General features: G+C 43.7%; 1 protein-coding gene across 2 annotated transcripts in view; it reads right to left on the reverse strand.

The window, feature by feature from the left end:
* GNAO1 (G protein subunit alpha o1) overlaps positions 1-27,449 on the reverse strand; it is a 142,033-nt gene that overhangs the window by 113,577 nt on the left and 1,007 nt on the right. The window lies entirely within an intron of this gene.

Consider the following 27,449-nt stretch of genomic DNA (forward strand, 5'->3'; position numbering starts at 1 on the left):
GTGGTGTAGAACCTCTCACCTGGGAAGGATGGGCTCAGCTAAGCGTGCCAGGCAGTAACTGTGGTCCGCAGAAACAGGACAATAATCTCTCAGCACAGTAAAACCCTGAGGTGCCCAGCCTTGCCTTCAGATGATAGAGATTATTAACTGAGCAGTTCCGAGCCGGGGGGGATGGACAATAAGGTACCACTTATGACAAGGAAATGTGCATGGGCAAAGTGTACCTTTCCAGGCATAACCTGAGGGGTGAGAAGTAACTTTACTCAGGCTCAATTTCCACCTCAGTCCATGAAGTTGGTCTAAACAGATTGAGAGCTGAGTCACTTAGAGCTATCTTCACAAGGAGCTCATCAATTTGAGTAAACCATCAGCCCCAGGCTACAGCACGTGGCCATCCTTGCTTTCACCCTCCAAAGCAGCACTGCTGAGATCTGTGGAGATCTGTGGATTTACATCAGTAACAGCAGAGAAGGAATAATCTCGCTGCAAGAAAATGGTTGTGGTCCTGCTCCTGTTGAAGTTCACCTCAAAGCTCTCAGATGTAACCAGGGATGCAGCTGACCTGGCCAGCTGTGCCCATGAGCAAACACAGAGCTCAGGGGAAAACAAAATTATTGTCAAGGAAGAAAGCCCTGAGATGGGGTGCCTCCCCTCTCACCTGTGCCCTCTGCCCTACAGCGAGTCACTGGATCTCACATCTGCTTATTGCTAAGCTGACAAATGGCTTATCCCTAGGCCTGAGACCAGCCTGGAAATGCTGGCACATTCCAGAGGGCACAGCTCCCTGTGCACATGGACTTGCTCTCCAGCAGGACACACCATGTGTGGAGGGGAAATGGTGAAAGCAGCAGAGAGTCTGTGGGAAAGACAGGAGCAGAACCCAGATCTCCATGCTCTGCACTAGTTCACATGAGACCCATGAGAGCATTTAGAAGAAATGGGGGAATTAGATGGTTTTGTGAGCAAAAAAACATTTTCAGGGTTTTTCACCTCATGGCTTTATCATTAGCTTTCTAAAGAGGCACTTCTATGATGAAAAATGCAATCCATGCCACTGGTTCTCCAGAAAGAGGTAAGGCTGCAGTCACCAAGGGTGAAATCCTGTTTGCTTCACTTGTGGGCCTTAAATGCACAACACGCTGTAAATCCTGCTCAGAGCAGGTTTACAAGGTGGAAATCCTTTGGAGACCTTTTACTGCAGGGGTAGGGAGGTAAATATGCCAATGATATGAATAAATTCTAAATATTTAGTTGTTTAAATAAATAAAGCTTTTACAGATTTTTGGGATCTATTATTCATGGTGTGCTGGGGGTTGTCTAGACTGTGTACCAAGGCATGAAACCATTTTGAGAGGGTAGAAAATGACATTTAGGCTCAGAAAGGTGAATCAGTCTGTGTACTAAGTGCTGGTCCAGGCCTGTGTATCACTGGACAAATGAACTCCAATTACCTCAGTACAAAATGTGCTACAATTCACTGGGCATTGTAGCAAAATGACAAATAACAAGACCAGAATGCGATTATTTTCTTTTCTAAACATGTTGAACAAGAAGGGGGTCTCTGTCAGCAGTAACATTGTAAGGTGTACGCGTCCCCAGGAAGGGGCTCAGCCAAAGGTGGAAATAAGCAGCTGTGCTAATTCATTCACTGCACATGAAATCAGTCTAGAAACGACCTGATTTTCAGCTTTACAAAAACACAGAACATTTGAAGTGCTTTGGTGAAATGATTTGTTTGAAGCAGTTGGAGGACTAGAAAAAAGGCCATTGTAATCCTTTTGGGATGCAGCTTTCCCGTTAGCAGTATGCCAGCTCAGTGTCACCATCAGAGCTTCAATACAGGCTTCCTGTCTTGATAAAAACACCACCCTATTTCTCTAAGACTTTAAAATGCCTTTCAGAATCCAGAGTTTTCCCTGTGCCTGTGTCTGTAATCACACTGCATGATCTCAGAGAAAACACAGCTAACCAAAGACGGGCTGCTCTGACCTGAGCAACTGTCTCCGTGTATTTGTGCTTTTGTCTTGCCATTTTCAGCAGGGTACAATTAATTAAAATTCCTGATTAATTAAAATGTTTTGCAACAGCAGCAGCAAAAATTGCTTGGAGAAAAGCCTGTGCAAAGTGAAACTGGAGCCTGGTTGGTATGAATATGCATAGTGCCCAAAGTTCACTGTACTGGCATGTGCAGCCTGTCCCTAAAGTAAATGACATAGTGAAGGAAGAGGAAAGTAGAAGCTTGACAGATGACGACACAGGGGTGTAAAAATTTGCATTACCCCTTGTACTTCCCTTAGTGCCTGTATCTCACAGTGCAAGTGCATGGAAATACAGTGGCTTTCAGTACAGCTGGATGAATGCATGGCTCTGCCAAGGAATTAGGATTTGGCTAGTGCTGCTGCTCCTTGTTCTGACCATCAACAGCTGAAAAAGCTTGTACAAGTTGCTCTCCCCTTCTGGGCCTCAGTTTTGCCTCTGTAAAATGCAAACAACACCACTTCTCTATCTTGTGTGAAGTGCCATGAGAAGGAGAGAGAAAAAAACACAGTACAGAAAGAGAAATACGTGTTAGCAAGTGACTCTCTTTCCTCTTGCCTTTGTCAGATCCGTACTGTAACGGGAGCCAGCTCCGGTGGCTCGGGGCTGTGAGGAAATCCTTGTTGTGCTCTGAAAGCCCTGCAGCACACTGTCATTGTCAAAGTGCTGATGAATGGTTCCACTGGGGATCCAGAGCCTGCTCGGGCGGGAAAGCAGCAAGCCTCAATAAACAGCTCCTGCTCTTGCCCAATCCGGATAATTAACACTTCTGCAGCTTTGTACAGAAAATTCCTCCTTGTTGCGCAGAACGCAGGGGGCCCTTGGCCCCGTTCTGTCAGTGGAGCAGCCCTGGCCCTGGCTCTGCCTCTCAGAGGGAATGCCCTCTTTGAAATCCAGCAAAGGGGATGAAGTTTCTCCCCTTCCCCTCCTTTCATTTTTAAAACAGGGTTGCGTTGGCAGGCATGATTCCCACTTTAGCAATTTAAAGGCTACATGGAAGTCATACTCTGAAAAAGCAAATTCAAAAAACATCTGCCTACAAATGGTGCGTGTTTATGCAGCAGCTCTGTTCCTGGAGGGGGTGCAGACTCTGGGCTGCTCATTTTTAGGGTCAAAAATTAATTCTGCAACTTCCCCACCAAGAGGGCAAAGAGTCAGAAAAAGAGATCTCTTGCCTTGAGCAGGATTACCAGAGCCTTTCTGCTCAGGACTCATGGCAGTGCCAGGCAAAATGCTTTCAGGACAGGATGACACATAACAACCAGACCCCCATGGTCACTGCCTATGGTATGTACACAAGTCAGAAAAAAAAACCTTGATTATGAGATGTTTTGCAGATTTTCAGGTATTTAAAGAGATGACTCATATGAAATTGTTGCTTTAAAGCATATAAGAATTGCATTTCTCAAATCTTTTGTATTAAAGTATGATGAACACACGTAATTCCTTCAAGGTTTCTGGGTCCACTGTCAACTTCTATGTTGCTATGGAGGATGAGATTTTATTAAAAAAAAACCAAGCTCTAGAATTGAGGTTTCTCAAATTCATGTTCCTCCAGGAGTTTTTAAGGAAAATTCAGGAGGTATCATAAGGCTTCCAAGAAGGAGTGGGAACCCTGCAGTGACTTTTGAGCATAGTCAACTGAAATTATGAGAGCAGAGCCAGAGAAGCTTAACATTGGCTTTTTTTTTAAGAAGCAAATCACTGAGATAAAATTGATAACTATCCACAATTATTTACTGCACTAGAGCTCCAGTTATGTTCACTGACTGCTTCAAAATGTTGGTTGTCAAACTGAAATGAATAATCCTTTATGTTTTAAAGATGTCCAACCCTATTTCTTCTTCATTTCAAATAATATTTACTTAGATTATGCTTCAAAAAGGGATTGGGAATTTTTTTCTTACTCAAAATCCAGCAGGTAACCAACCAGCTAGGAGGCTCTCAGGCCAGCACGGTGTCACAGCACTACGCAGTGTGGAAGCTCAGTGATTCAGAATCATTTCCACCAAGATGCAAAGGTAGCAAAGAATATTTCCTGGGAACATAAGTGGCCATGACAAACAGCCCTTCCAACTCAGAGAAGCAGCAACCTGTTCTTTCAAATGCTACAGGGATCACTGGCTTTTTACTGCTTCTTTGTTTAAAACAGAGTGGCGGGACAGTCTCCTCCTTAGGCTCAGCTTTGCAATCAGCTCTGCTTTTCTCTGGGGCAAAAGGGCTGCTGGTGGAAAGTTACAAAATCCCTCTCCCAGAGGCACTGAGTTGAGCATGTACCTTGAGCTTGCTGAAAGGCAACACGTTTTGGAGTAGTGATTGGGATGTGGAGGAAGGAGGGGATGGGAGACCCTCTGGGTTTGACCTCTGGCTTGGCCAACATGCTGCCAGAGGCACAAGTCTGTCCCTCAACCTCTTCCCACCCCAGTTTCTCCATCTGTAAAATGGAGCAATGATACTGGTTTCACCATTGAAGTGCTCTGAGATTCATTAAGAAAAATGCTCTGGATGGGTGTTATTTTCATTTCTCCATCTTGTATTGCCAGACCTGTTGGCTTAAATTAGCTCATATGTGTGAGTAAAAAGTATGCATAGGCAAAATGCTTAGGATATTAAAGGAAATATTTCTATAATATTAAGCATAAAATAATATTAAATATTAATTTCTATAATATTCATATAACATTAGGCCACATTTAGGGCTAACAGCTGGTTGCAGAACAGAGAAACTGATTAGCACAAGCAAATATTAATTAAAATTACAGTCTGTATTCACACACAGGTTTTCTTTCCCCTTCTGTTCCTCTGCTTTTTTATTAGAAAATAATCATCACATTACACAGTATTTTCCTCATTAAACTACAAAGATCCCTTGCTTCTTTGGCCAATTAGTGCCCGTGTACAATCATCAGGAATACAAATCAAAGCATGTTCCAGCTCTGACCTAATAAGTCATCTACACAAAATCTAAGCTCTGTGTTTTTCTGTCACTACAGCAGTTCTTTTTTCTTTACCCCAAAGCAATCAGCTTTGGGGTAAAGAAACTACAAACCCAAATTGCATGGGCTGGGGGCTGCCAGTCACCTCCAGCATTGCTGGTGGCTTTGTTTTAATCAACAAACCCCAAGAATCCTTCTGCGCTCTGCCTGGATGCAGAGCTGGCAGGGTGGGTGGCTCCCAGGACATGAAAGAGGAAGCTCTGGGAGACTGGAAGAAATCTGCATTTTCCTCAGGGCACATCCTGCAAACAGGGCCCTTTGTTCCTGGCGGCTGGTACCCACTTCTCACCACAAACAGATCCCTTCCCGGCCTCTCCTTTTTTTCTCCTCTCAGAAAAAGGCCGTTTTCAGAGTTTGTACTTCTACATCCACCCCCGCCCCAAATCTGTGTAAGTTATTCTCACTTAAACCAATTTTGCTTTCCCACTGAGTACCGAAGTGTTGGGAGTTACACCGAGCCGCGCCGCTGACGCCCACCCGACAGCCATTTTCTGACCAATTTCCTTCTGACATGCATCTTAACCGTCTTCACCTTCACTTATGAATCTGGCCCAAATTCGAGAATAATGTACTGAAACTCTGCTAAAAGCAGTATATAATTGATCCCTGCCAGAAGGGGGATATGGGCTTTTCTGTGGTTTTTCATGGAGACGGAGGGGGAGGCACTAAGAAGGGGGCTGTGTGCCTGGAGATTCAGCTCCTGTTTTTCACTTCCCCAGCTATCTTACAGCAGGCAATTAGCAGTGTCTGTTCATCAGTGTGATTCTATTTATTGAAACTTGTTAATAAGCCCAGAATTAGTTTTCCTTGCAAAAAAAAAATGCTTCAGTGAAGAATGATTTCAGAGTGGCTTTAGTATGTCTACTTTCCTAAGAATAATTAGGTTTAATATCTGCCCAGTGGTTTAGGAAACCTGGGTGATAGCTCTCCCAAAGTGTTTCTCAGTCTGCTCTTTCTCCATGCAACACCTGCTGCATGGCCACCCATCTACTCTGGCATGATCCTCCTGCTCCTGTTCCAGTAATGTTTCAGTTCCTTGGCCAATTTTAGCCAATCTGATGGAGACCTCAAAGGAACTGAGCTCCTAGACTAATTATACAAGGTGTGGTGCAGGAGAAAAAACCTCCCTGTTCCATCTCTTGGGGACAGGCATCCCTGAGGAACCAAACTGATGCTCGCTTTTGAGACAGAACTCACTGAAGCTTGAACTCACCATTTCCAATGCACAAGGCATGATTTGATTGATTGAGAGGTTTAAAAGGAGCAGGGAGAATCAGTGAGAGCACACCTCTCTCTGCAGCAGGCACCACCTCTCTGTGCTGGATGTAGAGTTCCTAGTGTGACATCACACTAGGAACTCTACAACCAGCACAGCTTGCTTGTGCTCAGGCAAACCACTGTAATAAAGCAGTCCTGATCCCTTGCTAACTTCCACTGGGTGGTTCTCCATGGAGGAAAGCCTTCCTCCGTCACTGTGAACTTCCCTAATCTAATTACTGCTAATCAGAAGTGTGAAGAAAAGCATTTTCTCTGGGTCTCAGGTGCACAGCAGGTGGGGCAGCCAACTTGTGGAATAGGGATCTCTGTTTAAGTGGGTAGGGAAAGTGATGGACACTGCAAATCCTGCAGCATGTCAAAGCAGCTGAAAGCCCCATGAAATGTTAGGATTGGGTCTGGAAGCTGTGCAATCCCTTTGAATTTTCTAGGAAAGACTATGGAAAATTTTGTGATGGCAAGCGGGTGGAACTGGCCTATTTCTGCTGTGATTCACCTCACTGTAGAATGTGTGGCACCTGCAGCTACAGACTGACCCAATATGTTTATTTACTGAAACCATCAAACCATCTCTTGCCACGTGCTCCAATCTTCCAGCCCAAATTAGCGGTGGCTCCACTGCTCCAAGTGGAACAAATGTCAGCGTTGTGTTTCACTTGGTCTCCTGCTGCTGCTTTATTTTATTTTGGGTCCTGCTGCCTGTCAGGGAAGAAGCACAATCCTGATTTTGTGAGGTTCAAGTGAGCAATTTCACTTTGAAGCTGAACAGGCCATTGCCAAAGGGTTAATGACCATTTTTATCAGTATCCTGGAAAATTGAATCTTTCTCCCAATGACAAATCCTAAGGGCTTTTTGTGGCCCGTGTAAGCCAGCACGTATCAATTGCTGCCCTTCAGCTGGCTTGGCAGTGTGGGCACCGAGGGTGTGATGTCCCCTGTGTGACCAGTGCTGGCACACCACAGCTCCCTCTAAGCAAATTCACCATTCCCAGGCACTGCAAAGACAAATCATTCCACTGCTAGAAACCTTGGCCTCTAAAAAGCAAACCCATCAAAAGCATGTACTGCTTGCTTTACATTAATGGGATGCATTCCAGGCATATTTGCTCTGCTGATCAATGCGTCAAAAAATCCATCCTTGGCTAGGTGTGCAGAAACACATCATCAGTGAAACAAGCGTGCGACAGAACAAGCCCATCTGATGCAGAGGAAATTTTGTTAGCCCAACACAATCTCAGAATAGTTAAACAGAGCAAAACAACTTGTATTTGTGCTCAAATCCTGATGATGTTTATTTACTAGGACAAATATAGCTGAGGGTAGCAACTTATCAACGCTTGCTTTATTTCAAGAGCAAATTGCTGCCATGGAACCAGACACTTGATGTTTCCCTGCTCTCGCCCAACAAAGAAAGCTCGCTTTACTGACTCGGCTAATGACCAGCAAAGTCACCTCACGTGGATTAGAAAAGTAAAAAGGACAAAAGCTTCAGGATGAAAAATAACAATTTCCCTTGCTTGCTTTTGTGATCAAACAGTAGGAAATTCGCAGCAGAAAACTCTGCTTTGAAATAGAAAAATAATAGTAACAGTGAAAATAAATGACAAGGTCTTGGTTCTATTGAGCTTTAGTGAGCCTGAAAACCCACAAGTTTTGCTGCTGGAGAGTGTATGAGGATTTATTCAAAAGTCAATAATCAGCAGAAAGGGATTAGTGCCTTCCAATAACTGTTCTAACTACAAAGACAGTAAAAGGCTCAAGCAACAGCCATTATCTTACCCCTTTGTACAGGCTCATGGCCCTGAGCTTCACATGTACTATGCTTACTATTATGGCAACAAAACAAATTTGATCAGAGCGAAACCAACAACTAATCAAACAGCACCATGGGATAAAATCTGCCTTGGTACTTCATGAATTTGCTGAGCTGCTGCACCCCGACCTGGGTTTCCTGGACTGTGGAATATGTTCTTGCACAGCCTGATCGCCTCTGCAGGTGTATAGACGACTCCAGCACGCAGAACTGTGCACTTCTAGCCTTTGGGACAGACTTCCCTTCCTGTTCCTGGACTGACCAAAGTCCAGAACTCCCACACGTCAGCTAGCTGGGAGCAGACTGGGACATAACCAGTTTGTTCTGTGCAGGCATTGAAAAACCAGGTGTGATAAGAGCTGTTTTGCCACATTTTGCAGCACCCTCAAACAGATTTACTTAAAAGATTCATAAAGTAAGAAATCAACTGGAAATGGAAAGTTCAATATCAGATTAAATTGTTTGGCTATCTCTGACACAAAATATTTATCTACTAGGTTCCCAGAGACATCAAGGTCTGAATCAGTTATCTTAACATAAATCTACAGTTGTAAGTTCTCTCATTTTGGGTTTGAAGTCACACTTCTATCTTGGGCAACAAATGGCATTTTACTGCTGTTCCTTATGGCCATTGCCCCTTCAGCTTTACTGTTAACATGTTTCTAGGATTAAAAAAGATAATTAAAAGTCACCTCCATGCTTATGCCTTTTTATCTTCATGCTTAAATTTATTCCTAGCTGAAGATCTCAGAATACTTGGTGAACTGGTTGGCAACACCTGTGAATCTACCTTAGCAGCCACCCTAACAAGATAGCAATCTGAATTTAGTCTTGAGCATAAACAAGGCACATGCCAGACCCTATGTTGAAGTGTGGTGCAGGCTTGCAGGGCACATTTGGTCCTGAGGGCTGATCTGCAGAGCAGCTGCACCTGGAGCCTTGCAGCAAGGATATGAGGTAGCATGGGGAAGGGCAGGTGGCTGCATGTAGAGGGCCACTGGAATGGCTCTTGGAACTAGATGTCTATTTATCTGGCAGAAAGAAAGTTGTTCTTCCCTTATGGGCTTGTGTCTTGGAGGAACTACCCTACAAGCCACTGGTCCAGAGCAGAGTCTGAGACATGTTTCTTTATTCACTTCTTGGTTTATATTTCCAAGACTTTTCTGGAAGATCAAGCCCCTGAAGAACACTCCCTGTGGGCCAAGTTGGTATGATTGCATGATGAATGTGTCATGCAAAGCTAGGTTAATGCTTCTGTGACACCTCTGAGAAAAACTCCTCCTGGTTTCCATACCTACACTGCTGCTGGTTCAGTGTTTAATGCCAAAACCAAATGCTTGGTTTTCTTGACTCTTAAGTGAATTCAGCGTAGGCTGGTCACTGCTCCAAAAGTAGTTTGTCTTTTGTTCATATGGTGTCTCTCAGAGGGGGGAACACACCATATGTGTGCAGTGCCTAGGCTCTAGGAAGACATGAGGACACTACACCAGCTGGCTTCCACTTGAATGCAAACATGTTACAAGGAGTTGTGTGATCAGCAGAGGTCAAACTGCTTTGGTGTCAACCAGCAAGCAGCAGCCCTTTTTGAAAGGGTGTAGTGCAGTCTTGGAAACCAGCAAGCAATGCCTATCAATGCAGTAGGGTCATTCATGGTCTGCAAACTGACTGGAGGAACCTCTTGAACTAAGGCAACCCATGGGAGGACAGATGGTATCTCTAGATAAGAAGTTATGAATCTCAGGGAAGGAGCCTAGTAGAGATCTGTAAGCTTGAAAAAATTGAGTCTGTCCCTATCCCCGTGTTTTTGTGTTAGAAAAGGCAGAGGGGTTGGGAAAGACAGGGGAGTCTAGATCCACCTTAAACACCACAAAAGAGATGCAGACGAAAAGAAAAGATAAGCCCAACAAAGGCGCTTGCTGAAAACCAACTATATCAACAAACCCCAGCTCTTGCAGCTTGGTGACTGTGCTGCCCAGTGACTCCTGTTCATAAAGGGCTGATTCTCTTCCCTTTCAGAACACAATGTGTTCCACACACTGAAATAAATAACAGCCCCTCACCAAGGCCCGGCAGTGTCAGGGGGTGTCAGGCTCTGCTCAGCAGATAACAAAGGCGTCAGCATGGAGCCAATCTCCTCCTGCCATCTCAGGCTGCCCTTGCTGCACTGAATGAAATTTTTCTCCTAATGGAAATGAAGAAAACCTCCAGTGCAGATAATCCTCTGTTATAATGGCCGTAGATTTGGGAAAGGGGCCAAGCAGCGTAAAGAACAAGCCAAATCTCTTTTACTTAAAGCCTGGCCTGAATGTGATAATGTAATGACTTTGATTGGGATGTTTCAAATGCCATTCATTGCGATTGACTTAGCACATAGATGATATCAGCCAAAATAATTAAGAACGAGGAATTGAACAGATAGAATCAGCTGACTCCTCCTTCCCAAGAAAGCTGGTATCCTTTTCCAAGTAGTGGAGAGGACTACTTGGTTTAAACACTGCTTAGTCCAACCCAAGCCAGCACCCTTTCACTTCCATTGCCCTTTGCTTTCTGTAGAAGGATCAATAACTATCATCTTAAACACAGGCTGAAGTCCCAGGAGCCCTCTTTGCAAAGGCAGAGTTCCTGGTTATTTTGTGCCTAACCTCCATCTGGCCACTGCTGATCCCACATTGCACTCAGAACCTGATGAGAATCCCACTGAAGTCCTTGGGAAGATTCACGTTCATTTCACTGGATTCTAGATTGTCAGTTTCTGTTAGCAATGTAGGTTTCCAAAAGCATGGTAGCCTTGGCTGTTGTTTAGTTTCCTAGTATCTGTCATAGCTAGCTATTATTTCTGTTTTACAGAAATAAAATGCAGCTCAAACTCTGATACTACATGCAAGCTTAAAATGGCTTTCAATTACTATTAGCAGGCTTTTAAATGGGATTGTGGTGACAACCCGAAAGAAGCAAAATACTTAGGGGAGAAATTAAGCTATTGGAATGACTGGTTATATTGAACATGCTCCTCACACAGCTGGCAAAGAGCAAAATAAAGCTGAAATAAATTGATGACGACCACATTCTGGAGGAATGGCAGTTTATCTTAAAAGAGAAAAGAACATTCAGCTTCTCTGCTAAAACAGATTATGACACTGAGTATTTGGACACTTCTCCCACAAACCAGGAAACCAGTAGCAACCAGAACAACCACAATAGATGACTTTCTATATTGCACACCAGCATAACTGAGCACAGAATGTAAAATGAGTGCAAAATGCCATCATTCTGAATTTAATATGTCCAATTAGCAACATTCTGATGGCTACAAAGGATGGAAGGCAACAGGGGATGACATTCATTGTCTATTTCAAGTCTTACAGAAGGCAAATAAACTGAGACCTTAAAAAAAAATCTAAAAAAACCCCCCAAAACCAAAACCAATTAACAAACAAACAAACAAACAAAAAAAAAACCCCACAAACAAAACCCCTCATACATTGGACAAGCTTTGGAATGGTTAGAAGGCCAAGATCTATTGTTCTGGTTGGATTTGTTACAAGCCCTGGGCATATCATAGAGGAATATCTGTATTTGGACGTTCTCATCTTCCTGGTCATCTAATTCAGCTCCTTCCAGGGAGGTAATTTATTTTCTTCACTGTCACCTTCATTCACTAGGTTTAGAGATGAAATCAAGATGGATCAGCAGCCTTGAGCAGGGCGTCAATGCTACTTTGAATCTTCCTTCTCTTCTGTTTAATTGAATTTTCATTTGTATCTCCTCAGTTGTTTCCCCTCCAAGGCCTTTCCCCCCTCTCTCCCCCCTTTTCTCCACTCATCCATATAGATGATACAAGCATTTCTGGCAAGCACCAGCTGCAGATAAGAGTTCTTGGGCATCTTCTACTTTTAGAAAAGCACCAAGAGCCCAAATAACACCAGAGCTTGTTCTGTGAAGCTTGAAGTCTGCTTTTCAGAAAGACCAGTCTCTATTAAATCCACTGCCCTCTCAAAGACATATGATAAGACATGGAGGGCTGCAGAGCTATGCAGTTGTCACTGCAGTGGACAAAAAGCTGTGTCTGGGTTTACAGCCTCTGTTTTGCTGGGTCAGCACAGCCAAACAGGACTTTGCAGTAGCATTAAAAAGTTATTTTGAAATTTCTCCTCCACATTCCCCAAAAATTGCCCTGAGCTCCAGGCAGGCCAGCCGTCCAAACACAGTCTAGCTACAACTTCTCCACTTCTGATTTGTTTGCCATCAGCATAATCTTTCTTTCAGCTTTGAGCCTGCTTTATTAGACACAAATTCACTAGGAGGGATCTGAGATGTAACCTGTGAAATCTCCCAACTTGAACTGGCATCGCTTCCTCCAACCACTTCCTTTCATTGTGGGGATTGAGCAATTCCAGTCTGTGGTTGAGGATGGTCTCTCTTGCACTGGAAATCTTCAGTACAGGAAAACACACCAACTCCTCCATCCAAACTTTGATACAAAGGCTAGAAAAGATACGGTTCCTCAGAGATTCACCAGTCATACTTACTACTCCAGCTGAAAGTGATAACAGCTCTTCTGTGTGAAGAAGTGATTAGTTGAAGCAAGAGAAAATTTCAGACAAAATTATGAGGCAATTGGAGTAAGTTCTTTAATGCAAAAACTACCTGCAGTTGAATGATACACAATTCATGTAACAATTTAAATACTCATGTTTTTAAGTCATTTAGGAATAAACCATGCAGAACACTGAGGAATATGTAATCTAATAGAATTCTGCATTAGGACAGAGATGGACAAAATGACCTTTCCATGATCTACTCTGTCATTCACTGGTATAATTTCTGCTTGTAATTCATTATTCTGAAGCCGTTTACCGCTTTGTCTATGACAAGGGCAACTTCCATCAATGAGTTCTTGAATGTGGCATTTCTGGCTTGTTATCAGAGGAAACCGAGATTCCCATTTGAATATTCACCTTTCTTGCTCTTGTACACGGTACTTGATCCATCACTGAAAAGTTGACATTGTCTTTGGCACTGACGCTCTGTCGATCTGACATAACCTGAGAGATATTCAGGGTATGTTTTGCTACTTAGTGAAAAACTACAGCACTTCAGTCATTAATAATTAAGTGTGAGTATGCAATTGGATAGAAGATCTGCTTCTGTACCTGTGTAGGTTTGCATTTATTTTTACACTCAGCACTCTGCTGTTGGAGATATACTGCAGGAGCTCTGGGCAAATGGTTCAGTGTCTCTCCACCTACAGTAAGGACCACAACTGCAATAATATGCATTAAGGGGGTCTTCTAGGAGAGAACAAATATATCTGACATTCAAGAAAGCTTGCTTGCAACTGAAGTTGAATTGAAACAGTTTCTCTCAAAACATCTTGTATCACTGTATCTTTTAGCTTGCAGTTTTGAGTCCTGCTTCTTCAGCCTCATTTAGGAAATTAGTTTTTGAATCTTACCATGGAAAGAGAGCTTGCTAGGATCTCTCTTGTGGGCAATGTCTTATGGTTACATCCTGCACTGCAAATGGGGAGTTGCCATTTCTGCTGCCAGCTTTTGCCCTTCTTAACAGCTCTGACAGCTCTGATCCTCTTACTCTTGGCACTTGCTTTGAGCAAGGTTCACATAAAGATGTCGGTGTCCAGTCTGTGCATTGTTGTACCAAGCTGCTGTCAGTCTTCTGGATGACTGCTTAGCAAACAACCTCATTTTGTTATCCAGAGCCTGAACTTGATCATGATTGCTTGTTTGACTCTTGCTTTAAAAGATCAAACTCTGTCACTTGCTGCCTCTTTTTCACTATCTGCACTAAGTTCTTGTCTTGTCTGATGGTGTTAAGCCTCTGCCAGGCTGGCCATTTCTCTCCTGCATGTTTGTAAATGATGTAACAAGTAAACAAAACAAGTATTTAGGGCCTTATTTTCTATTTCCTTGGGGGATAATACAGGAACACAGTTGAACCCAGGAGGTTACTACTGCAAAAAGCAATGGGAGCAGTGAATTGTTCAAATTCAGAAGAAAGTGTGGCTTCAAAGAACACTAAAAAGCCTGGTGTGCTTTCTTGGTTTTTCCTAAATTCCTTAACATATAGCATCATCTTTTGGGGAAAAAGGTGTTTAAGTGGTAAGCCTTCTCATAAGGAAAAGAGGAAACACAAAACTTACAGAGGGAAGGGATAGGGCAGGTTCCTTCTGGAGCTTTTGAGAAGCTATGAATGTGACAAATATCTTTCACCAGGAAGACTTTCTAGCCTAGTTTATTTACAGTAAGAGCACAAAAAGTGTCCTAATGAAGCTGTGAACAGGTGAGCCCTTGTGAGGCCAGAGGAGCACTGGGATAGCTCACTGTCTGAATGGGAGATGGGTGAGGATGCAATTCTCTATCTCCCTTTAAAAGGCAGCAGTGACCTATGCAATATCAAGGTTAGGGTAACCACATCAATGACAGGCTTTTAACGCAGGCTTCAAAATTTGCTTCCAGTAACATGGAATTTGAAAGTGTTGTTCAGCACTCCTGTAATTAGGATTCTGTAACATTTTGGCACCTCAAGAAGGAAAGTTACCTTATAAATGACAAAGACTGTGTCTAAGACTGAGGGAAAATAGAAGAGAGAAGTCTCCAAAGCCCAGGACGACTAAAGCTTGTTACAAAACCAGAGCGATCATTCCAGTGTGAAGCAAACCTGGGCTTTGCATTAAAAATGTAAATGTGATTGAAATAGCATAACCAGATTAAATGGATTTGACCTCTAGAAGCATGAAAGATGGTCTAAATACAGTGAAGCAGCAACAAATGGCTGCACTTTCCTTTTCACTGCGTTATGCATCACAGGAAATTTATTTAAACAACACAGACATTTCAAGCCAGTGAGAGATTTGCATTTCTTTTACAAGAATTCATACAGAAAATAAAGCTTGTTTGGGAAAAAAACACCCATCATTTAAATGCCTAAAGGTACAGAAGAACTTAGAAACTGCTTTTCAATCTTGAATGTGACTGATTTACCCTCAAAAATTAAGCCCTAGCACACAGAACTAGCCAGGAGTGACTGAATCCTTCAACACAAGCCCACATTTCAACCTTCAGTACATTGCTGCCTTAAGGGATCATTTGACAGACATTTCTTTCTGAGATTTTGGGATATTGTTTTGAGTTACATTAACTTATATCAGTGCCATAGTCTGGTTCACTGCACTGCCATATATCACCATACAAGTGCCACCATACCACCACAGCTGGTAGAAACAGACACCACCAACAAAATGAGATGTTAGCCAAACCCTAGCTTAGGATTTCAGAAGGCTGTATGGAATAAATCCAAGAAAACAACACTCAGAAGCAAAGAAACACACCAAAGTGGTGTGAAGGGGAATTGGAAATGATAACCAAACAGTCCCAGCTAAGCTTGGCTTTTTATGCACTCGCAGGGAAAATTCTGCTAGTGCTGTACATCCCTGTACCTCTGGTTTCCAATTAGAGAGGCAGATCTTCAGTCAACATTGCCATTAGGAGCACTGAGTAAGGAGACTAATTTGGATTTTCTTATCATAGGATCATTGAATAACTTGGGGTAGAGGTCCCTGTCCAGAGCAGAGCTACCATCTCATGTAGACCAGGTTGCACAGGTCCTTGTCCTGTTGAGTTTTGGAAACCTTCAGGGATGATGACTCTCCCCTTTCCTGGGTCCCATTCCACTTTTGCATCAACCTCCCCATTTTTTCCTTATGGATATTTCCATGAAATGCTTCTGTGTTGCCTCTTATCTTTCACTGTGTATCTCTAAGAAGAGTCTGGCTTCACCTTCTCTCCTGCTCTCTTTGGGTGGTGGAAAGGAGCAGCAAGGTCTTCCTCAGCTTTCTCTTCTTCAGCTCCCTCAGCCCCCCTTTACTCGACCTGTGCGCCAGCCCAAATACCTTGGAGGGCCCAATTTATCAGTGATTCAGCCCTTGGTTTAGGAGATCCAAAACTGAACATGACATTTCAGATGCTGCTTTGTGAGTACCAAGTAGGGGGAAAAGGAAGATTTATTTCCAGATGATTGCACACAACCTCATTTCTTGAAGTCATTAAGCACATAAAAAATGCTACAATTAAACCTGCTCTTCCTAAAACCAATGTTTTCTCCTTCTCTTTATACAAGTAACATGGCAAAGAACTGTGACTGAAATAAATTTGAAAGCTGGTACCTGAGAGCTCCTGTGGCAAAAGAAAAATGCATGTGGCATGAAAAAGCCCACAACACAAGAATAATTTTTTCCCCATATCTTTTATTTTCCAAAAGGAGCAAAAACCAGAACAATATTTGGACAATGGTTAGGTACACAGAGTGGCACTAAAACTGGGTGGCAATCAGCACAAGCAGAGATGATGGTCTTCAGCAAGGCTCAGGTGTTAACCCAGTTCTGTTCAAGCTCGTTGATGTTGATGTGAACAGCATTAGAAAATTCAGTTGTTCTGGGGTTTAGGTCTGAGCATGAATGAAGCATGAGCTACCTCCTAAACTTAACCACATACAGATCAGTTGCAGCTCTAATTTGGAAGGTCTGTAAGTCCTGTGGCCTCAGTGCAGCAGTGCTGAGCTGCACAGCCGTCACACAGCTGCTGAAAATCGACAGAGGAGAGTTAAGCACCTGAGTCTTCAGGAGGATCCAGAAAATTGTTCTGCTGAATGAGGAGGATTCTCCTGGAGAACAGACTGAGCAGGATGCGTCTGAGAGCTTCAGACAGGCTCTGTGCTGCACCAGTGAGTGCACAAGTTAGTGAGGGAGCCACTAAAAACGTTATGATCATGGTTATTTTAAAAATCTCAGTTACTTCAGAATTTAAATACATCACTTTGGCTGGGTTTGTATCATTGTTCTGGACACTTTGTAAGAACTTTTTTCCAATTTTTTACTGGAAACTCCAAAAAGCTATTTCAAAGACCATGAAGGAGTAGTGAATAAAATCAGAATTTAAATTTAATCCTGTATACTGTATATCTTTTTATACCAGAAGGCCTCACCTACTTGTTTGATCACAGATGGGGAAATCAGTACTATTTGATTTCATTGATCAGAACTAAAAGTACCAGTGTAATAATTCAGTATTCAAACTCTGTCATGTAGGAAAAACTGTATAATTTGTTCAGCTAAACATAAATTTAAAATAAAGAAATTTCTTGAAAGTATCAGTAAACAGAAATAGTAGATAAATTAAAACTTACATAGAAAAATAAAGGCTAGATTCTTAATTATTTACTGAATCATATTTCACTAATTTTTTACCGTTTATGGGCTCTCTTAGAGTTCCTTTCTTCTTCACATGTTTGTTGTTGTTGAATGCTTTTAATAATTAGCTATGCTGAAAGACACTGAACAGACCTCACTATCACCACAGAAGGTACCGAGATTTTGATTTGCTATCAGTACCTGGATTCCCCAGTGCCAGCATTGGCTTTCTTCTGTCCTGCACATCCCACCTCACTGAAGAGATAAGATCTGGCTGGTTCCAGCAGCATGCTTCCAGGGGAATTCTTATTAAACACAAGGCTGTTGCCAGGATGAAGGTATTGGGGGCCCTTCCTTTTTTCTAATGTGACTCTGATGCCATCAGTCAGCGCTGGAGAAATGCCAACCCTGGAGCTGGGATTTGGCACCGCACTCTCCTGTTCCTCCTTACCAGTGTTCCACAAGGGCTCAGGGCACGCAGAGAGATGCAGATAACAAACCATGACCATCAGCTCATGTATCTACCATTCAAACATCTTAAATGCACACACTGAGCAGCATCAGGTTTCCTGTTGAAGAACTGGCTGGACAGAAACCAACAGCAACAAGTTGATACAGCACTATGGCTTTTTTCCTGAGCTGTAAAAGCAGGAGGATATAAATTCATCATACCGCTAAATTGAGGAAAACAAGGGCATGCTTCTAGGAGCTTTCTGCTTTATTAAGTAAACATGCCCTCATTCATGTGGAAAATTTTTTCCAATTTGGCTAAATAATTAATCACCAAAGAGTGACTGGTGATTAATGAACACTGTGATGACTTTCTGAGGTGTATGTTCATCACGACAATTTTCTTTCATCCCACTGATTTGTGCAGGTGTTACTGACAAAATGTGATGATAAAGGCTCTGCAGTGTCTGTGGTGATACAGACATTCCAACGATACAAATCTGCCCATTTTAGAACTTAAAGGAGGTGAAATGGGGTCCCCACCTAACCCTGGGAAGGAGCATCTATGGCCTGGGCATCAGTGCACCTGCCTGGCAATGAGTGATTAAGTTCTTATTCTCCCAAGGGCACTGTAGTAAGAGCTCTCTTTGGCCAGTGGAAAGAGCTGGTTTATTTGCAACAAGCTAAAGCACCCTGTAACCACCCCTGCTGTAACACCCTTTCACACTGCTTATAGATGTAAAGAGGCTGTGAGTAAATAAAAACAGATTCCCAAAATGCATTGAATCAAATACTCAGTTCTGCACTACTTAAGAAGCCAAGCTGATTGTGTTATATTTAAAACTCATTATGAGGTTGGTATTTCTCTCCTGTGGATGAAGCTGAGCAGAAACCTTCAAGCTGTGGAGAAGCACATGCCCTGCCATGCCAACCATTTAAAAACACAGGAGAGGATGACAAATTTACATAGCCTTAGCTATTGCAGTCTGAAATTAGGGCATGCAGATCCACATTGTGGTGCCCTGGAAGTAATTTTAAGATCTCACCATGAATTTTGGAGAGCACCAGAGCTGGTCTGCACCAGTTCCACACAAAATTCTTCCAGAAATGTATACATGGGACTATATCATTGCGAGACATCAAAATGAGATATTCTCCCTCCTTTGCTGTAAAGTTAGGAGCTAGATTATAGCAAGGTCCAGCTGTAATGAATAAGGAGCACTGTACTGGCAGTGGAGAAACATCTCTATATCACTGTGAGACAGCACACACCACAGCTCTAGAAATCCACCTATAAAACTTCTCCTTTGTTACCTAGATAATTCTGCTTAATGTCCATTTTGTGCACTTAGCCTTTCCTCTACACTTTTACTTAATGCCTTAAAACTGGAGCTACTAACTCCAATCAGCTCGAAGAGGGTGAGGATAAACCACTCAATTCTCCTAGGAGGTAGTACACATTTTTGTCATTTAAGTGATATTTTCCTCAATAGAGGCCCATTCTCATCTTATTCCCTTCTGTAATGATTTCCAGCTGATGCAGAAATACTCCAAGTCTTGCACCAGACTGTTATGCTGTGTACAAGTTGCTGTTGATTATGGTCTTGTAGACAAGAGAATTTAATACAAGTCTGAAGTTGCTGGAATCTCAAAGCATGAGTCACTGCTCTGCCTTTCAGACTGTTTTAGGCACTTGGGGGTTATGTTTCAGAGGAGGGACATGCTCAGAGACAAAATGTCCATTGCCAGCCTGCCAAGATGTAAGACTGGGGTCATGAATTCTCTAAAGAGGATATTTTCTCTTGGACAAGTGAAAGGCTGCTGAACCACTCAACTTTCATGGCCTCCCAGTGGAAACATGGATCTCCCCATTCCTACACTACGTAGCCTGACTCATACCAAAGAGAAGAAAATCCCTTTCCTTGTTATAAAACCCTATATTTCCTACCTGCATTGGATCCTGCTGAAACCTGCTGGAACACCTCAATCCTAAACAGTCAGTCAAGAGCTCTGGGCTTTGTCAGAGATCACACCTCAAAGCACTTATTAGGATCAGCATCTCCCAACCTTTTCCCATAAGCAGCTCCTGCAATATGAACCAGCAGAAGTTCTGCTGAAGGACTGCACAGGTTATCCTGTAACAAATAGAAGAGATGATAAATTGTCTTTGGCTCCTGCGACACAAGACTCCAAGATGGGCCTGATGGGGAGAGGAGGGTTATTTACAACCATGGCCCAAACTCTTTATATTGCAGGAGGACCCTGTGTTACCCATCCCTCTTGTCTCTCTCTTAAGCTGGTGTATTCCAGCTCCTTTGTTTTAAGCTTACAGATTTTATACTCAGATAAAAGATTTGCTGATGAACTGAAATCTTTTTTGGTGACCAAGCAAAGCAGGACATGCCCAAGAATAAAGAAAAACAAAGTAATTTCAGCTCTGCCAGTCCTTCCCTTTCAATGTCAAAAACTTTATTGATTAGCAATTGCAAAAATCAGCTTGCTACACAGTTTCCTGGGCTCCCTTCTGAGGGCACTCCTCAGTTCTTTCTCAATTAACGTGAAAGCTGGGGAGAGTAAGTATTTAAGTTAAGAAATGCCTCCATCAAGAGTTTTACTGTAATATCGCAGTAAGTGCACAATGATTGAGTTTTGGATTAAAATACTTGTTTCTCCTTTTTTCTCAATACTAGAAAATCATCAGTTCCTCTGCTTTGTGTTACTCAGTAACATTTTCCAGCCTTTTGCCTTTTCTGATTTTAGGCAGATTCCTAAGAGCGTCTTATAATCAGGACTGTAATCCTCCAGCCTTCCTTACATCTGTCATTCTCCTGAATGGTCTTGAAAATAAAATGACAATGATTCAATTAATGGTTTAGGTGGGATTTTCACATTAGGCAAAGCATTTCTTCAGCATTAGAAAATATATGGCACAAATCATTAGTATTCCCTCTATGAATAAAAGAAAAAAAATTTAAGGCAAGAAAAAATGGCTGTAGGTTTAATGTGGCAATGCCTTCCAGATCCTTTTGTTTCCTGGTTTTGGGTTTGTGAATGAAACTTAGCAACATCCAGGATCCCAGCACGTGTCACGGAAACATTTGAAATTCATCACACCTCATAAAACCTGAAGATTATCATCTTCAGTGTAGGAAGAATTTGGCCCAAAGTCCAGTGAGCTCAAAGAGAGGATTTGGGGTCAGTAGCATTCAAATTGATTTGAAATAAGCGAGGTTGCTGGTTTCAATATTGCCAATGCTAAAAGGTATCAGGCTTCAAAAGTAACCAAGCAATTGAGATGTATTTGATTTCCTCACCTTCATTTTGGGAATACTCAATTCTTGAGTACTCAGGCTAGAATAAGGTAATTTATTTTTTAACTTTTCTCTGAAGTGAGGAGAGCTGGAAGTTTTCTTTCAAAAACAAAATACACATCTAAGCAAAGACCACCTGAAATCAGAGCTGATCCAGTCATCATCTGAGTGCAGGCTGCACAGAAATAATTTCAGGCTCTACACAAACCCCCAAATATCAGGAGATTTGCAATAGCACCAGGAAAAGGGACTGGACTCTTAGACACCCTGGCCACTTGAATTTAAGGTTTTGGCAATTCTTACCTGCGGGAGCTCCTCTTTAAACCAACATAATTAACAAAGGGCCAAATCCCATCTTTCACACTCAGGGTGTAAACACGGACTTCAGAGTGTAGAGGATGGGTCTGTCTGTGCACTGCTGCCTCATCAGAAATGCTTTTTGCCTTCTTCACTATCTGAGCAGGAGTTTGCAAAACTGAGCTCTTAGACCTGCACTTGCATCATGCTTTCTGGCTGCATATCCACCAGCTTCAACGCTCCTTTGCGATTTTGTATCCTGCAGATCCAGGAGAAACCAGGGCAGCTTGATACTTGCAGACACAGGCTGTAACTCTGAAAGGGGACTGAAGAAAACTATGTAATTATGAGCGTGTGAGACATTCCTGACTGCTCTTACTCTCCAGCAACCTGTTTCTGCCTTGGCCATCAGTGAAGCCCTTCTTCATTTCACTCTTTCTCTCGACCAGACCAAATGGAAGAGCCAACACAGAGCCTTGACTCCATTATTTGTCTGTTATTCATTCTTCACCCATTTTGATTATCTCCCCCATATTCCACAGGTAAGCACCCTGGAGAACTCACATCAGGTATGAAGTTGTATGCCAGACAAATGGGAAAGGACAGACTGAAGAGGAAAACCACAACCTTCTTTAATTTGTTACCTAATTCATTTGTCAATCTAATGTCTCTTACAACCTCTGGGTTAGCCAAGCCATAAAACAAAACAGATCCCTGGTTACATTTGTGCAGCAGATTTGTCTCTTTCTTCTGAGCTCATTAAAACAACTGCTTTCATCTCATTAGATTGCTAAAACATTTCCAACAGTACTAGATGTGTCATGTCAGAATATGACAGGCAAATTTCTTTTGAGGTTTTAAAACTGGGTTGGAAGAGGAGAAGCTATGCAGTTCACTGTTGTCACTGAAAGATATTTTTACTTTTATGAGTCCCTAAAACAAGAAACAAATTAAGAACTGTCAAGGAAAAAGAAAAAACACAAACCCAAAATGTATTCCATCTTGCCTTCTAATATTGTTACTGCTTTTCTCTGAAATCTCTCTCAGTCTAATAGCAAGAACTTTAAATATAAAGGAAGGAACTATGGTTGTTAATGTTTTGGCACAATTAAAAAACCAAGAGGAAGGAAATAAATGCTGAAAACATGATTACCCTTTGCAACTACAAGCCACAATGAACAGCCTTACTCTCCTCTATTCCCAGCTCTTATTGTTGCCTGTTTCAGGAGCAATCTCCCTGTGCTTTGCCACTGCAAATTGTGGAACATGACACCCACAGCATTCGGAGATGCAAGAAAGCATCTGAGAAGGTGGGGAAAAAAAGTTGCTGTGAGGGGAGGGCCCCCTCCTACAGCAGCCTTCACTGGGATGATCTCTGACACCCTGGCAGGAGACCCTGCTTTGCTCAGGGTGGATAACACATTGCCCAGCTGCCATCCCAACATCCCAGAGCTGCCCCAGCAGGCAGTTTGCTACTGCTTTCACTGCAGGTTCCACTGCCAAAACAGCCCCACCAGAGCCTCCTTCCTGCTGGGTCCATGTGCCACATGCACAGCGCCAAATCCACACCTGCAGCAGAGAGTGCTGGGGCAGGTCTTGGGAGAATGGCAGCTCTTTCCCCTGCTTATTGAAACCCAGCTCAAATACTGCCCAGGTGCAGCCTGTCACTGCCCTATTTTGGGCTTTAAATCACAGAAATCCTGGAAAACAGCAGGAGACAAGTAAGGACGAGGATGGCTCAGCCTGACCTGGTGCTCTAGTGAGGTTCGTGCCTCTGGGTTGCCAGCTCCCACCATGATCAAACAGCTCCCAGATGGAAGCAGAGCCAAGTGGGGCTCTGCACCCAGTGCCAGAGGGCAGAAGAGCTGTTCTGGGTAGTGAGACAGACCATGAAGACACAGTTTGCAGCCCTGTCCCTGGGAAGATGCTGCAGAGGCGAAGCAATTCTGCACTGTTAGTCCCTGTGGGGTGAAGTATTCCTGGAGGAAGGGGCTGCAAGTGTGAAATCACTACAGATTTGAGACACAGACATGCAGCAAAGAGCACTGAAGTGGGTGTTCACAACACATCATTTCATTTCAATGGCATTTGGCATCAAATTGCTGTAAAACCAGTGGGCGGGGACTGCTTCTCACTGAAGAAGTTCATTAGATTATAAGTAATTTGGTTACATAGAGAGCAAGTAGAACCTGGGGCTGTTTTGAGGGGCTTTTTGAAAAAGGTCAGAACAATATATCAGCTGGCTGTTGGGACTGATGGTTGTTGGGGAGATAGTAGATATTTCAAGATAAGCACTGTACACTAGTGTATTTTTCTCCTGATTGTATATTTCCATCCTCCTCATACTTATAATAAAAAATATTTTGTGAAAATGACTGGCATGGCAGAGAAGCCTATCAGCTGAGTTACTGCCAGCACTTCTGGTGAAGAGGCACATAACTGCACTGGAGGACATGCAGGGCTGGAAGCACTGGCATCTTGTGAAAGGGAGCTGGACCCAGCTCTCTGTGCCCAACCCAGCAGGGGACAGAAGCTGCTGCTTCTGCAAAAGTAAAATCCAAAACCAAAACTCAAGCCCCAAGATTTTTCCTGTGGGCAGTGAAGCCATGTCTCCTCTGGAGTGCCACACCTATTGCTAAACCCTTGTTTGAGAAGGTGAAATATTGCCCTGGCTCACCAACCAGAACGGTGGCTGCTGAGTAGGTTGCAGGACCTTGTTTTTGAAGCCATGCCAGCTAACTCAGCCTCTCTGCGTAAGCACCATTAAACCCTGGATTCCCTGGAAGCCTGGTGCTGATGGCAGCGGATGGTGTCCCCACCCGAGCAGTCCAACCCTGCTCACCACTGGATCATGTCACAGATTTAAGTGTCCTGCTAAGCAGTAAGTAATGGAGATATGCTTGATGTCCTGCTCTGCTGGGGCTTTTGATGAACAAGCATATTCACTAGAGTTTTAAGTCCCCACAAAAATATCCTAGAATAACATCAGTCTCTATTGCATGGTACAATCCAGGTATTCCAAAAAAGAAGATTATAAGTTCCAAATTCTGTATGTGCTCAACATTTATTTGAATATATAAGATCTAAAAAATGTTAACATCCATTGCACTCCTACATTGTGAATTTACTGAGATAGGGTGGTGTGAATGGAAGATGAATTTCTCTTGTCCAGTAACTCTCCCCTTCTAGCTTGGATTTTAAAGGAAAGCCCCAGCTTTGCTTGGTTACAGATGGTTTTTAGATTAAGCTGAGTGAAAACAGAATCTGGACACAGCCTGATTCTGAATGCTGTGGCACACTCCAGAGTCTCATTGGCTTGCATGGCACAACCATGCCTTTCAGAACGGTTCCCCTGACTAGCTTGGCTCTGACCCTTCATTTTGAGGCATGGGTAAAAGTATCTGGACTACAGGACTGGTTGTGAAAAAATACAGCAAAATTAATCAGCCAAGGTGGAGTAGTCAAAGTGCAAGGCTGAAGGATGTCAAAACAACCATGGGCTCTAAGAAAAGTGTCATTCCTAGCCTGTGTTGCTACTGTTTGAGATGTACATTCCAGGCTCCAGTTTCACCTCTCCATCATTCATCAGTACCTCTTGTTTTGATTGATAACCCCCCACTCACCAGCTAAAAGGTATCTCCAAATATTTCACTAAAAAACTCCAAATATTTCACTAAAAAATCCTGAATTACATTTACAAATCCTTATCTACATCCTGGCTACATTCGCAAATTACTGTAATTTCTACTTTTTCTCCTGGTACCTAACATTTCAAGGATTAACTGGGCAGTGTGTAACCTCTTCTAGTACTATGTAACAATGTCTGCTCGCTGTTCCTTTGTCTTAGCATTCTCCAATCTGTCTCCAGATTCCTGGGCTTGTTTTCAAGGCAATATCCAAGTGTGAAGCTGCTTTAGCCATTCATGAGGATGAGATTTATTATCTAGAAGCACAGCAATAATACAGTATTAAAAAAAAAAATAGCACTCCTTCATCAAAATCTAATGAACATGCGATTTAATCTTTATTAAGAATTCATTAGGTTCTCAGCAAGGCTGTCTAATGGAGCTTGACCAGGTGAAATGCTAATGCCTAGATTATGTTTAAATTAATTTTCAGCAGTGTTAGTTTCCCCGTGTTGCTGCCTGCACATCGCTCTCCCCGGCGCCCGCGGCTGCGCGGCTCTCTCCAGATGCTGCTGCCGTGCTCATAGCAACACCGCTGTCCCCACCCCAGCCTCCGCACACTTCACTGGAGTTTCCACACTCACAGATGCTTCCCAATTTCCAACACTATAAGTCCATCCACCATAGCAGCTTTCTTGACATTTTCATATTAGGTACAAAGCTGCAAGCCTAGCATGCCTTACTTTGAGCAGTTTTAATGAAATGCATGTATATATGTATATATATACATATATACACACACAAAACAGGTGTATTTCAGTCCTCAGTATACCAATCTAGTCCAGCAAACAGGTTATTATCTTGAAGTGATTTGCTTCAAAAAACAAGAGCTCTGCTCTTTGGAAAACAGGAGTGATTGTATGCTTATTGTGTAGCCTGTGTGGTTACTGCCTGCCTTCCTGCCTATGGGCTCTACGTGTGCACGCTGCTGTTGTAGTTCCTACAGCCTCTCCCTTCAACCAAAGCCCATCGCCCGCCATTCCAGCATGCTTCTGCAGAAGCAATTCCTAGAGATTAAATAATTTATTGGTGTTCATCTGCAGCGACATGTCTCCTGATCCACCTTCTGCACACAAACAAGAGCAACCCAAACCTACCCCACCCCTGACCCAAATCAAACTGTGGGGGTGAAAGGGGGAAAAGCCCTCTTTCAAACAGTGAAAGGGGATAATCAGAAGGAGGGTACACAAACGTCAGTGGGGAAAGCCAGGGACACCACTGTGCACTAGAGGCGAGTCTCCTCACAATGAGACCTCTCAGCCCCGCAGCGCCTTGGGAAAAGCACTGCCTCAGGCGGGGATGATGGTTTCATTGAACCCCCGAGGGGTGGGCACAGCGGCCACGGAGTTGATACAGAAATATCCGGGTCACCTGCTAAGCCACCCTGCCTGGAGGGAAGCTGGGCTGAAGGCCCAGATCTGCCCCCGTGGTGCACGCACATGCACGCGCACATGCACACCCCCATTCACACACACTCACACTCTCACACACACACACACACGCACACTCATACACACACACATACACACACGCGCACACACACACGCACACACTCACACCCACATTCACACACGCACACTCACACACACCCGGGGCGGCTACGGGAGCTCAGGGCTGCAGCTTGCGACGGGCACGGGCCCCTCTGCTTATTCCGGAGCCCCTCAGGCTTCTCCCCGGCCCCTCCGGAGGCAGCCGAGCGCGGTGCCGGAGGGGCCCCGCCGCCGCCGATTCGAGCCCCCGCCGGGCGCTGTCCAGCGCGAACCGCCTGAACGCCGCGCCGGGAGCCGCCCGTCGGCCCGCGCAGCCCCGGAGCCCCGCGCCGGGACCTGCACCCCGCTCCCCGCGTCCCATCCACACCCATCTCTGAGCCTCTGCCCCTCGCTAAGCAACCCCGGTCCCGGGGGGGCCCCTCCCAGCCACGGATCCCTCTGCAACCACCAGCATCGCAAAGCGGCAACCGCTCCCAGCTGAAATCCAGACCCTGAACCAGCGCCCAGGCTCATTCCGTGATGGCGCCCGCCTCCAAGCAGCCCGTCACGTTTGTAGCGGTGGGAGGACGGGATATTTAATTGTATTTTAATTTTTTTTTTAATGGGTGGTGGAGAATAGTCGCACCACGGGTGTACCTCCACCTCTATTAGCCTTCCCTGCACCTGCTTTCCTACGGGGTGCGTTTACACAAGCCACGGGGATGCTTGGAAGAGACCTTGCGGTGGGGCTCTTTACTGCTGTTTATTACACGGTTACATCTAATTAAACACAGAAAAAGGGTGTGGGAAACCCCAGCGAGGAGCAGCGCCGAGTACCATAGGGAGACTCGGATCCCAGAGCAGGAGAGGTTTGAATGAGATGAGTGGCCAAGCACGTCGTTCATTAATT

Source organism: Fringilla coelebs, assembly GCF_963513975.1.
Source record: "Fringilla coelebs genome assembly, chromosome: 14".
NCBI classification, from domain to species: Eukaryota; Metazoa; Chordata; class Aves; order Passeriformes; family Fringillidae; genus Fringilla; species Fringilla coelebs.